The sequence below is a fragment of the Danio rerio genome, chromosome 3, assembly GCF_052040795.2.
Source record: "Danio rerio strain M-AB ecotype USA chromosome 3, GRCz13ab, whole genome shotgun sequence".
Lineage (NCBI taxonomy): Eukaryota > Metazoa > Chordata > Actinopteri > Cypriniformes > Danionidae > Danio > Danio rerio.
The window spans coordinates 28,134,203-28,153,065 of NC_141023.1; the positions used below are offsets into that span (position 1 = coordinate 28,134,203).

The 18,863-nt window shown below is 32.6% G+C and overlaps 1 protein-coding gene and 2 long non-coding RNA genes across 4 annotated transcripts in view; 1 reads left to right on the top strand and 2 right to left on the bottom strand.

Moving 5' to 3' along the window:
• Window positions 1-18,863, top strand: part of si:dkey-20j1.2 — an 82,809-nt gene that overhangs the window by 30,225 nt on the left and 33,721 nt on the right. The gene's annotated exons all lie outside the window — the stretch shown is intronic.
• Window positions 1-18,863, bottom strand: part of gsg1l (gsg1-like) — a 73,898-nt gene that overhangs the window by 3,347 nt on the left and 51,688 nt on the right. The window lies entirely within an intron of this gene.
• On the bottom strand, window positions 15,570-18,746 carry LOC137490606 (uncharacterized). Its single transcript, XR_015480871.1, has 5 exons — window positions 18,638-18,746; window positions 17,846-17,963; window positions 17,486-17,640; window positions 16,696-16,794; window positions 15,570-16,344 (listed from the first exon to the last, which is right to left on the bottom strand). It is a non-coding gene; the product is annotated as an uncharacterized LOC137490606 (long non-coding RNA).

Here is an 18,863-nt window from a genome sequence, read left to right on the forward strand (position 1 = left end):
TGTGACATTAAAAACCCAGGATAACAAATGTTTGTTGTCCAACTGAGTTTTTTGTTGTAGTTCTTGAAATGATATATATTTTAAAAGAGATTTGTAATATTGTAGATATTTTTAATGCAAAAACATACACACTTTACATTGACTAACATTCAAAAAGCTTAAGGTCATGTAGTAACCATAAGCACAGTAAAGGTAAACAGTAGTGGCATTGCTGTTTTAATCACAATGATCAGGAATGTAAACACCTCAATCTCATTATTATCATCCTGAAAGTGTGTACGTGCTGAGACGTACACAGATGCCGTGGGCTGTTCACACAAATTCATGAATGAACTGTGTGACATTATTTTGAGGTTTTCCCTCAAATAAGTATGTCAAAGCATCTCGCTGCTCACTTTCTGCTTTATTTAGTTTATTTTATATAATCAGTGCAAATGCAGCACATGTATTTCAATGTTTATCATGGTACCAAATAAGTCACTTTGTATGAAATATATATGTTTTTAATAGATTACACGAATTGGTCATAAAATGTGTTTGAGATTAGTTTTCATTTAGTTTATAGAAGGTTTTAAAGGGTTTTAAAGAGGTGAATTAAAGCAAATGTTTAATTAATCATTCGTTTTTCTGATCTAATTTTTCTGGTCAGAAGTGATTCAAACACTGATTGATAAGTTCATGCTTTATGTAAATGTCAGCAAGTTCATTGTGAAACTTTAATGCCACTTCTTGTGCAGTTTGACATCCGGCCAGAAACAGTGGTTTATACTGATCAATTGTTCATTTTCTGTGATTTTTAAAATTTTATTATTTATTTTTTATTAACTTTAACCCATCCATTTACGTTATATAGTATTAGTTCACAATAATTGATTATTTTTCAAGAAAATTTGTTTGTGTTCATCTGGTGTAAGGAAGCCATCTAGTATACATCTGGTATGGGAATTGACTAAACAATGAAAGGATTTTTTTATTTTATTTTATTTTTATATTATTTAATTAAACACTTTTATATTATTTTTTTAATAAAATTTTATTTTATTTTTGATTTTATTTTATTTTTCGAACCAAACTCACTCATAATGTTGCTGTTTAATCTAGGCCTGGGCCAATATGAGATTCAGATGATATGATAACCTTAGATAAAAAATATCACGCTATTGTTATTACTGTTCTAAAATATATTCTTTTTACATTTCTGGGTAAAAAACAAAAAAATATTCTCCTTTGAACACAATGTATTTTTTGAGAAACATTTGAAAATTTTCAAATTTTCAAATATTTTAAAACAGTAAACATGTGAGGCTAACTAATTCAAATCAATAATTGACTTCTTTTGTCTTCATTAGTTTCAATAGCACAAATTTCTTTACCATTAAAAACAGCATCTTTGGATATCTTTTTTTTTTTTTTTTTTTGCTGGAGATACTGTTGTCCTTTAAAAAAACATTTAAAAAAATCTTACACATACTATAGGAACGGGATAACAGAAAATGTTGGCGGTTTTAAAACCTTGACTTTTCCAAACCGTGGTCTACCTTGAAAATGGTTTACGTCCCATGCCTTCTTTAATCACACAAGGTTATATGATCAACAAACCTTCTAAACAAATAGACACCTTCTGAATTATAATTCAAGCTTCATAGTTTGTGCCGTTTATAGTAATAACAAACTGACTCAGTAATCAATTCATCAGTTGCACTGCTCCATTTACACTATAATTTGTAGTTACAGTAAATAGGAATGCATAATAATACACGTTAATTCAGGAATCAGGCTACATTTGTTATGCGGTGGATTATTGATTCATCAAAGAGAATTTGAGTTATGTATACACACAGCACAATATGTGACGCCTGAAACAATGTTTATGATTAATTCGCTAAAATGAACTGAGCTGCAAGAATCATGACGAGTTGGACTGCTTTGTCCATTATTGATTCTGTAAAATAAATCATTAATTTTGTAATAAGACTTCGCTGTTGAAGCTGTATGTTTTGATTCACTAAAAGGAACAGACCTATAAGTTGGAGTGCTATCACCCGCCCATAATTGCTCTCTAATTCTGTGACAAAGTCATTTACAATATAAATAGAAACTTGCCAGGTCAAGCATATGGTTGAATGTATTATGAACAAACATAAATAATAATATTAATTAATAATAATAATGAATAGGGCTTAGTGGTTAGCACTGTTGCCTCACCACAAGAAGGCCCGCTGGGCATTGGCTGCATAGAACATATGACTGAATAGTTGGCGGTTCATTCCACTGTGGCGACCCCTGATAAATAAACTATGAAAATAAGATTAAGAAAAAATGCACCGTAAAAGTGACTATGCAAACTAAATATTTAGAATTAATTTCACTCAAGTATAAAGTTAGTAGTACTTTACACAACTTTAAGGATTGTATGATCTAAGTAGATTTCGATTAAGTTGTGAATGTTTTTGCACAAGATGTTGGGATACATTTTCTGTTCTGTTGAGATTTACAGGCGCTTCCGTTATGTCAAAATTTTGTATGTGTTCCTGGAGGTACAGAGCTACATTAATAATTTTCCTTACACCTCCAGACTCTAGATTTATGTTTTGCAACCCACTCATGTCAGTGGAAAAAACAGACACTTTTTCTGGCTATCTGAGTCCTCCTTGTGGTAGTTATTGGTACTACATCTAGATGCTTATGTTGATGTAGTCTGTTACTTAGATTTTCTGCTGTGCCACGTATTGTCAATCACTAAAGTAATGTTTTATTATAATGTATTTTATTCACATTACCCGCTTCAAATAATATCATAGGACAGGACTTGTTATAATGTTAATTTGAAGATTTTGTTTTAACGTATGTTATTATTTCTTTTTTATATAGATTTATTTTTATTTTACATGCTTCTTTTTCAATGCTCAGTGGTCCATTTCAAGAAACAACAAAACAGTACAGGCTAGTTTTAGGACACTAAAAAATGCAAAAGCAAAATAATTTATTGTTGTCCCAGCACAAATTTAAGTTAATTGAACATTAAAAAAATAAGTTGTCTAAAATAAAAAAAAGCTTTAAATTGTGTTGTTTAAACTTTAAATGTATAGTAATCAGCAAAAGTCATTTTTGAGAGTATTGTCCTTCTGGAGATTTTGATTTAATTTAACTGAATTTAATTAATTTATTTAAGCTAATTTGATGCAAATAAAACAAGATTTGAAAAATAATTAGGTAAAAAGGTATACTTTATAAAAATAATTCTATTTAAATGATCATTGTTTAAAAAGGATAATCAAATGCATAAAAATAATAGTAATAATAACCTTGTAAAACAATATAACATGTAAGAATTTTTCATACTTTAGTTTCTTCACTTGTTATTATTATTCTGTATTCTATATTTTCCTTTTTTTTTTTTTTTTTCTCTGAAACAGTAATTGTAAAAGCATAGCAAAGTCTATACAAATCTGTTGTAAACATGACGTAATGCATTAGCAGGGACTGAAGTACAAGAAAATAAGGAAATTATATTATATTATATTATAGTATATTATATTATATTATAATATATTACATTATAACCTAGTAAACTTTTTATTTTAAATAAATAAAAAAGTTTCTGAAATTTTATTTTCAAAATTTTATTAAACCAATTAATTCAGTAATTAGGAATAAAAAACAATATTGAATTTGATCTGGTTTATATATATATATATATATATATATATATATATATATATATATATATATATATATATATATATATATATATATATATATATATATATTATTATTATTTTTTTTTTTTTTTTTTACTTATATAACAAACAAAATTTAAGCTTACACAAAAAAGACAATAACACTAACAATGATAATAACTTAAGTCATGTTAAATAATATTATAAATTCATATAAACCAGATACTGTATGAACCAGTAAGAAAAAAGAAAAAAACAAAGGAATAAATTAAACAGATATACAAATAGTTGAAATCAGAATTATTAGCCCCCCTTTGATTTTTTTTCTTCTTTTTTAAATATTTTCCAAATTATGCTTAACAGAACAAGGAAATTTTCACAGCATGTCTGATAACGAAAAAAAAAAACATTTTAGGTCAAAATTATTTGCCCCTTTAAGCTATATATTTACAAACCATCATTATACAATGACTTGGCTAATTACCCTGTCCTGCCTAGTTAACCTAATTAACCTAGTTAAGCCTTAAAATTTCACTTTAAGCTGAATAGAAGTGTCTTGAAATATATCTAGTCAAATATTATTTATTGTCATCATGGCAAAGAGAAAATAAATCAGTTATTAGAGATGAGTTATAAAAACCATTATGTTTAGAAATGTGCTGGAAAAAAAATCTTCTCTCCGTTAAACAAAAATTGGGGAAAAATAAACAGGAGGGCTAATAATTCTGACTTCAACTGTATATCCCAGCAAACTGCAAATCAAATGCAGCCATGACGTAATGCTATTGCGTTTTATTTGTAACTCTGAACAGTAGATGGCAGCAGAGCTGAACTGTTCTTAGAGAGTATCTGAACACATATTCATCTACAGTGGTTTCATTGGGATGTTGATAGTAAGTATTGTTTTTACTTCACATATCATATTTATATTGATTTCTTATGTTTAAAATTGTCCACATTTAGCATTGTGAACAAGTCTGATATGTGTTTGTGATCCACCTTCTGATAACCATTTCATGTCAGCATTCTTGTTTATTAAAAAAAAAAAAACGTCACCCCACCGACTCTTTACCCAGGAAGCAAAAGTAAAAAATTAATTTCTGACAGTTTTCCCAATGGGATGCTGCGATTCCCCCTGAGAGATTTATTGTTTATATAAAGTGCCTTAAAGAAAACTAAGCCCTGAGCCTGGGGGACTGGAGGAGAGTCGGTTTGCACTGCGATGGCTCGTGCGGAATATGGATCAATGGTTGTTTTGGTGTCGGTTTGTGACAGAATCCCTTGTGAGAGTTCAGCATCAAACAAGAGGCTCTTCAAAGAGATGTTTGTGCTGTCATCTCCCAATACACGGCTCAGTAAACCAGGATTCGTCTTCTAAAGACATACAAGGATCAATGTGACACCAAAGAGGCTGGTGTGAATGAGCAATCACGGCTTTAAAAGTTTAAGCCACATATAGCATATACATTTCTGCTGGGTGTCCACACCATTATGACCAAAACAACTTTTAATGTTTATCAAAAATAAAAAAAGGCAAAAAAAAAAAAAAATAATAATAATGAAACAAGTGGCATATGGTTAATGACAGTAAAAGCAGAAGCCATGGGGGTTCTCTTTCTGCTGGATGTTGAGGATATTTATTACACTGGCCAGCTGTTGCTCGACCGCTAAATCATCATCCTAACATTAGCTTCCTCTCAGGGAATGTGGGATTGCTGAAAAAAAGAAGCTGTGGATAATATTAGTTTATTATATTATTATAAACTATTATTAATGTATATTAGAAAACCATACTGCATAAATTATGGCAATACTTTATTTTGATGCTCTCATTTAGACATTCTGCTATGCAATTTTGCTACTAAATGTCAATTAGCAGCCAGTAAAGATTATTTTAGTGAAGTGTGTTGCTTGCACTTTATTTTTATACACATACAGCAGACCAACAGACATTCTACTGAATATATTTTGCACGTAGGTCAACTTTTACTATCTCTGCTCTAACCAAAGAGTTTAGAAATACTCATATTAAAAGTAAGAATTAGTTGACATAGTTACCCACAGTCAACGTAATATCTTGCATGCAACAGCGCACACACATCGACTGTAAAGGCCCAAGTCTATTTTTCATTACATTTTGGAGAACACCACTCAGAAATCATCCTCCATGTTCAGTTGTGGCCTGTATTTATTTCTAATGTATGTGGGTTTCGTAAAAGTTTCAAGAGTTCGCCCTTAGCTGATGATTGATAAAGAAGCGTGTTTGGCATGCTGTCGCGGGAGAGAGCCCTGAGCTTGTGAGATTCTAAAAATAAAATAAAAATACATTTTATCTCCAGAGCTCATCTAAAAGATTCATAAAAGATCATAAAGGGTAAGTTCACCCAAAACTTAAGTTACTTTATTCTGTTGACAAAAGAAGATATTTTGAAGAAAGCATGAAAACATGTAACTATTGACTTCTATAGCATCTGTTTTTCCAACCTTGGAAGTCAATGGTTACATGTTTCAAAATATCATTTTTTAACAGATTAAGGAAAATCATAAAGATTTGGTGGCAACATGGTGGCTCAGTGGTTAACTCTGTTGCCTCACAGCAAGAAGGTCACTGGTTCGAGTCCCCCCTTGGGTCAGTTGGCATTTCTATGGGAAATTTGATTGTTCTCCCTATGTTCGTGTGCTCTAGTTTTCCTCACAGTCTAAAGATGTGCTATAGATGAATTGAATAAACTAAATTGGCCGTAGTGTACGTGTGTGAATGCAAGAGTGTATGAATATATCTCAGCACTTGGTTTTAGCTGGAAGGGCATCCGCTTTGTAAAACATATGCTAGATAATTTGGCAGTTCATTCTGCTGTGGCGATCCCTGATGAATAGAGGGACTAAGCCAAAGGAAAATAAATGAATAAATAAAGATTTGGTACCATTTTTGGGTCAGTAAATTTTCATTTTTCAAACACAATTGATGATTGATGACAAACACTGACACCTAGTGGCCTAAAAGCAGCATCAGATATCTGTTACTCATCCTACGTCAACATTGAGGTGAGTTAACAACGACACGAGGTTACCACTGTGTAAAGTGATTTATTGGCTTTAAAAAGAGAGTAAAACATGTTGCTTTTAAAGTGATTAGTTGACTTTATTTTAAAAAGTGAGTAAACCAGTTGCCTTAAAATTAAGTAAATGGACTGTGGATGCAATCATACAAATTAAGTCAATTTAACAGGTCCCATATACAGATTTACTCACTTTTTTAAAGTCAACTTGTCATTTTCAAGGCAATAGGTTTACTAACTTTTTCAAAGACGTCTTTAATACACTGTTTAAAACTTAACTGTTGTTCCTGGCTATATTTAATTCTTTAGTTTTATTTCGCATATATCTTTTTAATGTTGTTCTCTTGTTCATTATTATTGGACAGAATACTTGTTGTGTTTCTGCTTATTATGTTTGTATTTTTATCTGTCTGTCTGAAACGTTTGGTCAGCGTTCTTGTTGCTTTAAGGTTATATATACAGCTGAAATCAGTTTACATACACTGTAAAAAGGCACATAACCATTAAAAAAATGTCAGATGTTAATGTGACTAAACTTTTTATATTTTAGGTAAGTTGGGATTATCAAATTTGTTTCTGTTATGCTTAATAAAGACATTGACAGAGAAATTGTTATAACTTTTTTTTGACAAAGCCAAGTTTACATACAATAAGATTATTATGCCTTTGAAAAAGCTCAGATGATGGTGTAAAGGTGTGAAGGTTTAAGCAGTTTCTGATTGACAACATTTGAGTTAATTGGAGCCACAAACGTAGAATAGTATTAAGGAAAGCCTCAAACACACTGCTTCTTTTTGTGACAATGTGGGAAAATCAACAAGCCAGAATCAAAAAGAAAAAAAAAAAAGCCAGATTACGATTAGCTAAATTACACTGGGAAAAAGAATAATTTTGGACACATACAGACACATACACAAACAGACCATGACCCTGAGCATACTGCCAAACTAGTTAAAAAGTGCTTTAAAGACAACAGACTGAATGTTTTGGAGTGGCCATCACAAAGCCCTGATCTCAGTCCTACACAAACTTTGTGGGCAGAGTCAAATCTCTGACTCTTTAATTAATTCCAAAACATTTAACCAAAGTTACACAGTTTAAAAGCAAAGCTAAAAAAAACAAGGAAATGTTTGTAAACTTTTGACTGTCTAGAAATTAATTTAAAAAAATATTAATTCTCATTATTCAGGCATTTAGCAAATCTAAATCATTTAGGTTATCCTAATGGATTCAAAATAGTAAACATTTAGTATGATTTACCATCAGAATAAAAAAAAAAATGGTTATGTTTCTATTTTTAGAGTGTTTGTAAACTTCTGGTTTCAACTGTAAATAAAATTTTATCATAAATCTGACGTTAAAGTAACTAAAGTATAGCTTTTTACTGTAAAATGTCCATGTCCTTCTTTATTTTTGAGTTTGAGTTAACATGATTTAAACATGACTGCACTTTTTAAATTTGTAATACTGCAAATTGCTGTCAAGAAACATTTGTTTTAATGTTTAAATGTTAAAAAGCAGTTGTGCTGCCTTATATTTTTGTCCAAATTGTGTTACATTCAGGATGTTGTGTGAATAGAAGTTTCAAATAAAAAGCATTTGTTTGAAACTTAATTATTTTCACTTAGAAACGTATCTACTGTCGCTAGTTTAATACAATGTTTAACTAATAAAAATATAAATTTCTTAACAAAAAATCTAACTAAACTATAACTGCTTTATTAATGGTGGTTTATGTCATATGTTCAGAAAAGAAGAAAATTGTTTTGTAATTTAGAAAAAAAGGTGATAATAATAAGCAAATTCCGATCTACACATTGGAATCTCTCTTTTTGGCTATGCTTTAAGTGCGCTTGGTAGATGAAGCCAGTGGTTTAGTTAAAAGCTCCTCTGATGGATCTGATGTCCTAGCCTAGGTAATTGAACGGTAATTAAGGTGGACGTGTTATGCAGTGGGCCTGGCCTCACCTGGCAAACCAGGTCATTAGAGAGGACAATATGGCATGGCAGCTGTTTCACCTGTCACAGGGGCATCAGTTCATGCCAGACTTCCAAACAAACCAGTAAAAGGTGAGAGAGAGAAAATCTCCTACTGGCAGCGAGTTAAAATCCATTATGTTTGTCTGCCCTCCATAGCTGAGAGCTACAAAACCTAATGAGAATTGACCAATGTGAATTGATTGATATCGTTGCAGAGACCCCACATTATTTATTAAGCTGTAATCAACCTCCCCCATATGCACAATTTGATTATCACTAATCATATAAGTGAGTGTTGCCTTTTTATGAGGGGACCAGTGGAATGAAGTTACTTGTAAAATCACTACAGTGCTTTACCAAAGGATTGTTAACTCTTCATTAGTTTGCATACAAAAGCCTTCATGTATTGACATGTGAAAAAGCAATCAGGAATAGGTGAGAATAACAAATAATGGATCTATTTGAAGAGTTCAGATGCAGGTACTATAAGTTCCGTCTGAAATTTCTTAATAAATTAAGCAGTTTTGTGTGTAGGATGTGCAGTAGTTTTACTTTTATGGTAATCTTTTCATTGTGCTTAAACTCTATGTGTGTCACAGTCCAAGAGTGCAGGTAAACAAAATATAACAAATCCAGCTAAAACTGAGTTTTTCAACTGCCAACACAAACAAAACCAAAGACAGGAGACATGCAGACATCCCAGAATGCGACAATGAGAACTAAAAATAACCAGCTACTGTCAGGTCCATAAATATTGAGACATCGACACATTTCTAACATTTTTGGCTCTATACACCAACACAATGGAATTGAGATGAAACAAATTACTACAGTTGTAATTCCGGTGTAGAAATTAAAACATCAGTTTCCGCTTGTTTTTGGGACATTTTCCCTTCAATTTTGTCTTCAGCAAGTAAAATGCAAGCTCAATCAGATACAAGTTAGGGCATTAATTTGGCCATTGCGTAACATTCCACTTCTTTCCCTTCACAAACTCTTTGGTTGCTTTTGCAGTATGCTTTAGGTCATTGTCCATCTGCTCTGTGAAGTACCGTCCAATGAGTTTATAAGCTTTTGGCTTAATATGGACAGAAAATATTCCCCCAAACACTTCAGAATTCATACTACGGCTTTTGTCAGCAGTCACATCATCAATAAATATAAGAAAATGGGTTCCACTGGCAGCCATACATGCCCTACCTGGAGAGTGCTCTTGATCTGTCCAACTGTTTTACAGGGTTTTTTCTTTACCAAGAAAATAATTCTTCAGTCGTCGACCACAGTTGTTTTTGTGGTCTTTTGGTGTTGCTGAGCTCACTGGTGGGCTCTTTCTTTTTAAAAATGTCCCAAACAGTTGTTTTGGCCACACTTAATGTCTTTGCTATTTCTCTGATGGGTTTGTTTTGTTTTTTTCAGCCTAATGATGGCTTGCTTGACTGAGTGACAGCTCTTTGGATCTCATCTTGAAAGTTGACAGTAACAGATTTCAAATGCAAATAACACATTTGAAATGAACTCTGGACCTTTTATCTGCTCATTGTAATTGGGAAAATGAGGGAATAACACACACCTGGCCATGGAACAGCTTAGAAGCCAGTTGTCCCTTTACTTTTGGTCCCTTAACTTGTGGGAGGCACATATGCAAACTGTTGCATTTTCTACACTGTTCACCTGATTTGGATGTAAATACCATCAAATGCAAGATGACAGTTTGCAGTTTGCGTTCATTTCAAATTCATTTTGTTGGTGTACATGTTAGAATTGTGTTTGTGTCCCAATATTTATGGACCTGACAGTATATATGGGAGCAAAAAAAAAACTAAACAAGACAATAGGGAAACAAAAGGGAGTCGACAATGAAAAACAAAGGCAATGAGGGTGACTGGGGGAAACTGTCTCTCCACTTCACTGATAGTACCATGTTTATTTTTCTAGCACACATTGTTATTTTGGTGAACAATTAATCTGTGCAAGTTAAAAGTTTATTTTTGGTAATCAATCAAAGTCTGACCATTTACTCATTTGCTTCGATGATTGGAGTGGGAGTCCTTCTCTTGGATATCAGTTTGACTACTTCGGCTATATTATTACCGGTAGTTTGCTATGAGCAAATGAGGCTCAAATACTATTCAATATTTTGTATCATTTGGATGTACAACATCCTGAAACAAAAGTCTCAGCAAGTTCTGGTTCACATGGTTCACAAGTGAAATTTCTGAATGAAAGGAGGCTGTGAAAAAAATGCTCATTTCGGAAGTAAATTTTAGATGAAACTTAGAGTCGGAACTCTTCATTTGCTTACTGAAGCATCATTCAAAAGTTAATATATCGTTCAAAATGTACACACAAATAATGCATCAGGGTATGACATCTGTCTTGCGATTTGTACTGGTAGCACAATAACACAATGATCGCACAAATCATTGAAATGTTCTGGAAATATTCAGCCCTGACAAATGACTGCTACCATTTGCTTTTGTGCTGCGCATTATATGGGAGCTGTGCAAATGAAGTGTGTGGAAGTGCTTTCTATCGAGTGCATTACATTAGCTGCATACATTAGTTCATTAAAGCCGGTGCTGTGGATGCTGGAGTTATATGCTCTTGTACGTTCTGTGCATCAGTTATATAAATGAGAATGCTTCAGAATATAATGATTACGGGATGTAAACATCATGCTATATCAGACACAATCTAATGTACAAGGGCAACTGCAGTCAAAAGAGTACAAATGAGGTAATGTGAATTTGTGCCCTGTGTTCTGAGTGTAAAGATGGGGTTATGCACAACAGACTTTTATAATCTGTTAAATAGGTTGCATCACTTCGTGTTCATGTCTTTGTGTGTGCTTTTTTGAATATAGAGCTGTTTTTACAGGCATTCATCACATACACACAATCCAATCTATTGCAAGTTTGTAAAGCCAACTGGAATTTGTTTGATTAATATTTTCTGGCTTGCCCAAACTCCCCAAACATGCAGATTCCTATTAAAATGAGTGATTTAGATAGCATTACATTTCACAGAGCCACTTTAAGTATAAGGGTTGGTTACCAATCATATTTTCTAACAGTACTGGAAGCCAGCAGTACATTTTTATCTACTTGTTTACTACTTAAAGTCTAAACTAAACTTTACTATGTGTCGGCTAGTTTAAAAAGTCTTCATTGCTGCTTTTTTCTAGATAATATTCACTCAGTTCCCAATTTATATTAAGTGGCCTTAAGTAATATAAATTTACATCAAAATATTAGTACAATATACTTAATGTATACATAATGTATTGTAGAATCTGTCTGCTGCTCTTGAGGTCGGATACAGGTTGGATCAGGGACAGTTTTGGTGGTATGGGTAGGCTTAAGGATGGGCTCACAAAGTAATGGAACTATTTTAGTTTAGTGGCTCATTTGTATGAATTCATATGGGTTTAGTTTTTGTACGATTTTTAAAAGACGTGGAATTAAACTCCACCCTTAAACCCAACTGTCACTGGGGGATGAGCAAATCCTGCTAAATTGTACAAATGAAATCGTCATATGAATTTGTCTGGCAAACCAAAAAGTTACAAAAAGCCATGAGATAGCAATGGGTTAAGATAAAAAGGTAATTATAAATGGAGTTAGAGAAATTAATTACAGATGTAAATACATGTATTTATTTAAGCTTAAGTACAATGGAAAAACATGTTTACACAATAAGTACATTGTGTTTAATATAAATTTCAGTGTAATTAGTCAAGGCCACTTGGTATAAAGTGTGATCTTTACTTAATATTTAACTAATGTAAATGTGCATATGAAATAATCAGACTATCGCACTAAAGGGCTGCTTTTCCAGAATGTTGCGCATAACTTGTTCTAAAAAGACAACACAATTAAAGTTCACACAGTTAACACAAAAACATGTCAATTAAACTATGTTCACACAAGTATGAAAACATCTAATTTGTGCTTATGCTATCAGACCAGCTCATGAAAAAAAATAACTCTGTTACTTAGAAAAAAGTTGAAAAACTTTTTAAGCACAGTCACATTTATTGTGGCTTAGTGATGCTTTTACTTGAAAAAAATAAGCATTTCAGTAGGAATCCTCACAACTGCAATAGCAAAAAAATGTATCTTCACAGATTTTGCTTGAATTTGTCACTTCGACAAACAGTAACAGTTTGGTTTGGAAGTGACCTCTGTGTAAGCTGCATGCAGTAGAGCTTTGCACTGCTGCAGTAGACAATGGAACGGAACCACTGAAATGTCACTAATGTGACCAAACCTTCACCCTAGTTGCTTGGAGACATGCAGTTTAATTTTCACATGGCTTCTTTTGGAGGTATTTTCATTGGTGGAGCAAAAGTGTACAAAATAACAGACAATAGTGTTTTCTAACACTAATAGTGTTTCAAGTAACTTAATACTAGATTCTTGTTCATAGAACTGTTATAAGGGAAAAATTATATACAGTTGAAGTCAGAATTGTTAGTCCTCCTAACTTATTATGCCCCCCACATATTTCCCCCAATTTCAGTTTAACAGAAAGAAATGTTCATCACATTTCTAAACATAATAGTTTCATTCATTTTCTTGTCGGCTTAGTCCCTTTATTAATCCGGGGTCGCCACAGCGGAATGAACCGCCAACTTATCCAGCAAGTTTTTACACAGCGGATGCCCTTCCAGCCGCAACCCATCTCTGCGAAACATCCACACACACATTCACACACTACGGACAATTTAGACTACCCAATTCACCTGTACCGCATGTCTTTGGACTGTGGGGGAAACCGGAGCACCCGGAGAAAACCCATGCGAAGGCAGGGAGAACATGCAAACTCCACACAGAAACGCCAACTGAGCCGAGGTTCGAACCAGCGACCTTCTTGCTGTGAGGCGACAACACTACCTACTGCGCCACTGCCTCGCCCACATAATAGTTTTAATAACTAAATCCTAATAATTTCTGATATCTTTGCCATTATGACAGTACATAATATTTTATTAGATCTTTGTCAGGACACTTTTCAGGTTAAAGTGCCATTTACAGGCCTAACTAGGTTTATTAGGTAAGTTAGGGTAATTAGGGAGGTCATTGTATAGCAGTAATTTATTTTGTACGCAATTGAAAAAAAATGCTTAAGGATAATATTAATGACCTTACTGCTTTAATAACAAAAAAAATAAGACTTTCTTTGTACATGAGAGCTAATCATTTTGACCTTAACTGTATATCACACCATGCAAGATGGAAAATCTGTTGTTGTTGCTGTTGTTGTTGTTTCCACATTATATTTACTAATGAAAATATGCATACTGGATGGATGAATCAGAATATAGCAACATGTATGGCTGTTTTTTTCCAGAACGTAGTGCTTGACCTGTTCAACAAACCAGTACAAAAAAACATCTGTTTATACTGATGTGACTAGCTCAAAATAGTAGTCGGTATAGGGAAAAAAAAACATTTTTTGACAGTAGGTGGCACTTAGAGTAAAATAGAAACACTTAACTGAACCACCATCAGGGCTAGTCCAGTCTGGTTAGCTGGATTTTGGACACAAGGACCTGGACCATCTGTAGCTCTTCACAATTAATCAATCCATTGATCTAATTGACAGAGAATTCCAGCGAGTGTGTCACTGAGACCAGCGTTAACAAATGACAAATGGGCCGGGGTGTCATCAGATCCAATTTAAAAGATGGAGCCAAAATTAATCTCACAACGGGACTCCACAACATGTTTCTTATGAGCGGCTTTAATTCATGTGAATAAAGATATCGATTGCATGCTTCTAAAGATAGAAATAAGCAAATGCTTCTGCTTGCTCATTTTTACAAAGCACCAATTTTCTTCCTTAAATGGAGGTTTTTATAGAATTAGTTTTGTTTTAAGTTACCCACAACATGAATCCACATAGACTTTCAAAGAACAATGAAAAGCTTTGGTATAAGATGTCAGCTATATATTGTCGACTAATTAGATTTCTTTATATTTGCTGTGCCCTTGAACAGACTGCCGCGTGTGAATGTTTTTAAGTAAATCAGTCTTGTAGCATAAGACTCTTACAGGGAACATACATCAGAGCTGCTCATTTTTTGGAAGTCATCTTTTTGAGCTGTTTTTGGGAAACATCTCTTCATTGATTGTGAACAATTTTTTAGTTCTTATTATAAATTATTTGAATCTGTAATGCTGCATTCCATGTTAAATGGAGCATTTTGAGCTAATGTAACAAAACTAAAGTATTATACGTTATCATTGCAATGGATGGTTTGTGGTAAATTTTAAATCATGCATAACAACAAACCAACTACCATGTGAGTCTTGTCAACATAAATCACAGCTCTAATCTCATGTAGTTTTTTGTCCTAACCATAATATTATGTTGTCTGTACTTAATAAGTTGCCAGAAAATATTGTTAGCCTTGGATTTTTAAATAATTATTTAATTTCCTTGAGCTTTGTGAGCATGGTGGATACAGAGACATACAAATATATAATAAACAATTATGTATACACTGTAAAAAGTGTTACTTAAATAAAACTTAAAAAAATTAAGGCAACATTTTCCAATTACTTTTTGTAAGTTTAGTGAACTTCTTGTTATTTTGATTTGGTAAAAATCAATATTATTATTTTACCGTTTGCAAAAAAATCAAGTAGAGTCTACAATATAAAGCAAAATTTTTGAGTTTAACCAAAGTGTTAAAGATCAGTATATTGATCAAATAATACTTAATTAAAATAAGTAACATTTAAAATAAAAAAATAATTTATTTGATTTTAATTAAATCATTTTCTCTATTACTCTTAGTTCATACAAATTATTTTTTAATTCAACTTTAATAAGGAAAGAGAGGTATTTGTCAAATGTTTATTACTCTAACATTTGCCATACACAAACAACTGGGTGCACTTATTATCAATTTATAATCAAAAGTTTCTATAATCAATTTTATTGTTAATGTTGTAAACATTAACATTAAAAATTACAGAAACTTCTAACCTCATCTTTAAGCGCAGCATAGAAGACCTTTAAATGCAATCTGTACACTAACAATAAAATACAGTGAATCTTGATCTGAGCAATTTACATAAACAGACTAGCTTAAGTGCACAGTACAGTACATTTTCATATGTACTACAACATTGAAATAAAAAAAATAAAGTGCCTCTGATCTCAGCATTTGACATAACAAAACAAACTTTGCCCCATATATACAAAAGCAAATCAAATGCCCATATTTGCTGCAGACTTATCCAGAAACTGAAGAAGTCGGTGCGTGACTACCACATTGTTCCAAGTCAAACTGTCCATTGAACAAAAGTGATGAAGCAAAGAAACAGAACCTCTGAGCGGCAACTAATTAACTAACTCAGAAGTTTTTATGTCATGAATCAGGAGGAAGACTTTGGACGCTGTGTGTCAAGTCCCACAAAATGTCTTTGAAACACCTGAAATGTTTTGCTGAGTTGTGGTGAAAACTGCAAGTTCATAGCCCTGGCGTGGTTTCCAAGACGAGTAAGCACAGGGATGCCCTCAATGATGATGCCCACCACATCTGGAACACGGCAGACATATATCTGCATATTGCGCATTTTCAAGTCTTCATAGACACTGCTCTCTGTTTTTCCCTGTATGAGAATAAACAGAACAATAAGTGGCAAAACTGAAAAAGCCATTCTGACAGTTATATTGTCAGATGATTATGATTTTTGCATAATGTAAAACAAGGATTTTACTTTTGTGAAACTGCAGTTAACAATGACATTATTTTTTAAATCAAGTCTACAAGCAACTAAAAGTCCAAAAGGTTAACTTGGGACCCTGGTTCCTGCATATTCATTTAGGTGTTTGTAGGCGTGTTTCGAATGTTTGACAGAGCTCCATCTTTGTACTATAATTCAGTCAGACATAAGATTGATATCTGAGGAATGTGTGCCTTTCCCAAAAAAGTCAAACTATGCTTTTTAAACAATACTTACATAGTAGTCAGAGATCAGCTTTTGCCCACTCTCTCCCATGTATTCGATGAGGCATCTCAGAGCCACGTCTCTCTTCCTCACCACAGATGTACTTGAATCCTATAGTTGGTAAGTGAATAATGAAAAAACGGAATATTGCAGGCAATATAACTACAAACGTAAAATGTCATTATCAGTGTGGTTCTGTACAACCTATTCAACAGAGTTCAACTCTATCTATCTATCTATCTATATATATATATATATATATATATATATATATATATACACACATACATACATATATACACACACACACACAGACACGCACATATATATATATACACAAATAACACAAATAACACATATACATATATATATATATATATATATATATATATATATATATATATACACATATATATACACATATATATATATATATATATATATATATATATATATATATATATACACACATATATATACACATATATATATATATATATATATATATATATATATATACACATATATATACACATATATATATATATATATATATATATATATATATATATATATATATACACATATATATACACATATATATATATATATATATATATATATATATATATATATATTTATACACATACGCACATACAACACACACACACACGCTTTTTTTATATTTACCCTTAAAATTAATGACTTTGTTTTGCACTATTTACCTATTAGGCAAGATGAGTAAATAAAGTACTTATTGCATAAACATGCATCAGCCACATTGTTACCATGTTTGCCTTACCTGTATCAGTTCCAATAACTCCAATTGATGTTTTCACCAGTCGCTGCACCCTTCGCACTAAACAGGTCAAGAAGTTTTGGAGTGTATTTGTCCAGCTGGGACATAAAAACCGATTCTTGTGGAACACCAGTACACCTTTGGAATTCTTCATTTATCTGTAATACATCAATTGTTTGTCTGTTATTTGGAACCAAATGTGTAAAGAATTGACAACCTTTTATTCCTATGTAATGAAATCCTCCAAAAAACATGTGAGGTAAAATTTTCAGTATGTGTTCAGCAAAAAGTGTGTCTAGCATCACATAAACATCTTTGTTCACCATTATTTGCCAAGCAGCATGTCATTGATAAATCATTTACCTGGGCAGGCCATCTTTCTTTAATTTTTGCACATCTGGGCTCTGGACAACCATTTCCCATCTCCCCCAGCTACAGTATATGTCCTAGCCATCATGTCATTTATGCTTCTGACATCTCTCTAAAAAAGCAACACAAATTAAAAGAAGAGTTTAGGTAAACATCAGGATCATTGATAATATTGCAATGCAAATAAACATTTAATCTTTTAAATTGAACAAATGATTTAAGGCAAATTAAAATATTTCAAACAAATTATCAAAAGATAAAGTTAAACCTTTAACAATTTTTATGATACATTGCAGAGATAGGTGGTAAAAATATAATGTCCTCATCTTTTTCAATCAAGCAGGAAATACATTTGTGACTACAAACTTAGCCGTTAACTTATAACTGACACATGTACGAGTAAGATAGCCCATGCTAGTGGTGTTCTGCTAGCTAATTCGGAAAGAGGCATAACATTTAAGACGAATGATTTGAGACAGAATAATTCACATTCACCAATGCTATACTAGACAAACAAAATGACAATGTTTTTTTTGTAAAAGTACACAAAACAAAGTAGAAACATAATCTGGCAATATATCTAACATATTTCGATCCTACGTTTGCGATAGTTGTTTTAAGATTAATGTTAAATTCCGTACTTTCGGTAAGGCCGCATGGCGCTTGCAAAACTGACAAACTTAACCGTTACTGTCATGAAAGGCGACTTGTTTACATTTTACAGTGCAATAAATGCGTGCTCAGTCGGCTAAAACCTAACTTTATGCAATGTAAATAGTTACTTACATGTGTTGCACGTTGTATAAAGCCCTCAAAAACTCCAGTCCGGTCCGGTACAGGTATGAGCAACGGTGTCGTTGCTCTGCATGCGTGCTGCGTCATGTGGGCGGGTCGTGAAGTTTTACTTTGGATATAAACACTTAAATAGAGTTTTGTAGAAGCAATTTATTTTGAAGGTCAGTAAAACACAATTTTTTGATGGGTAATAATAAGTTACAAAAACAATCGCAAT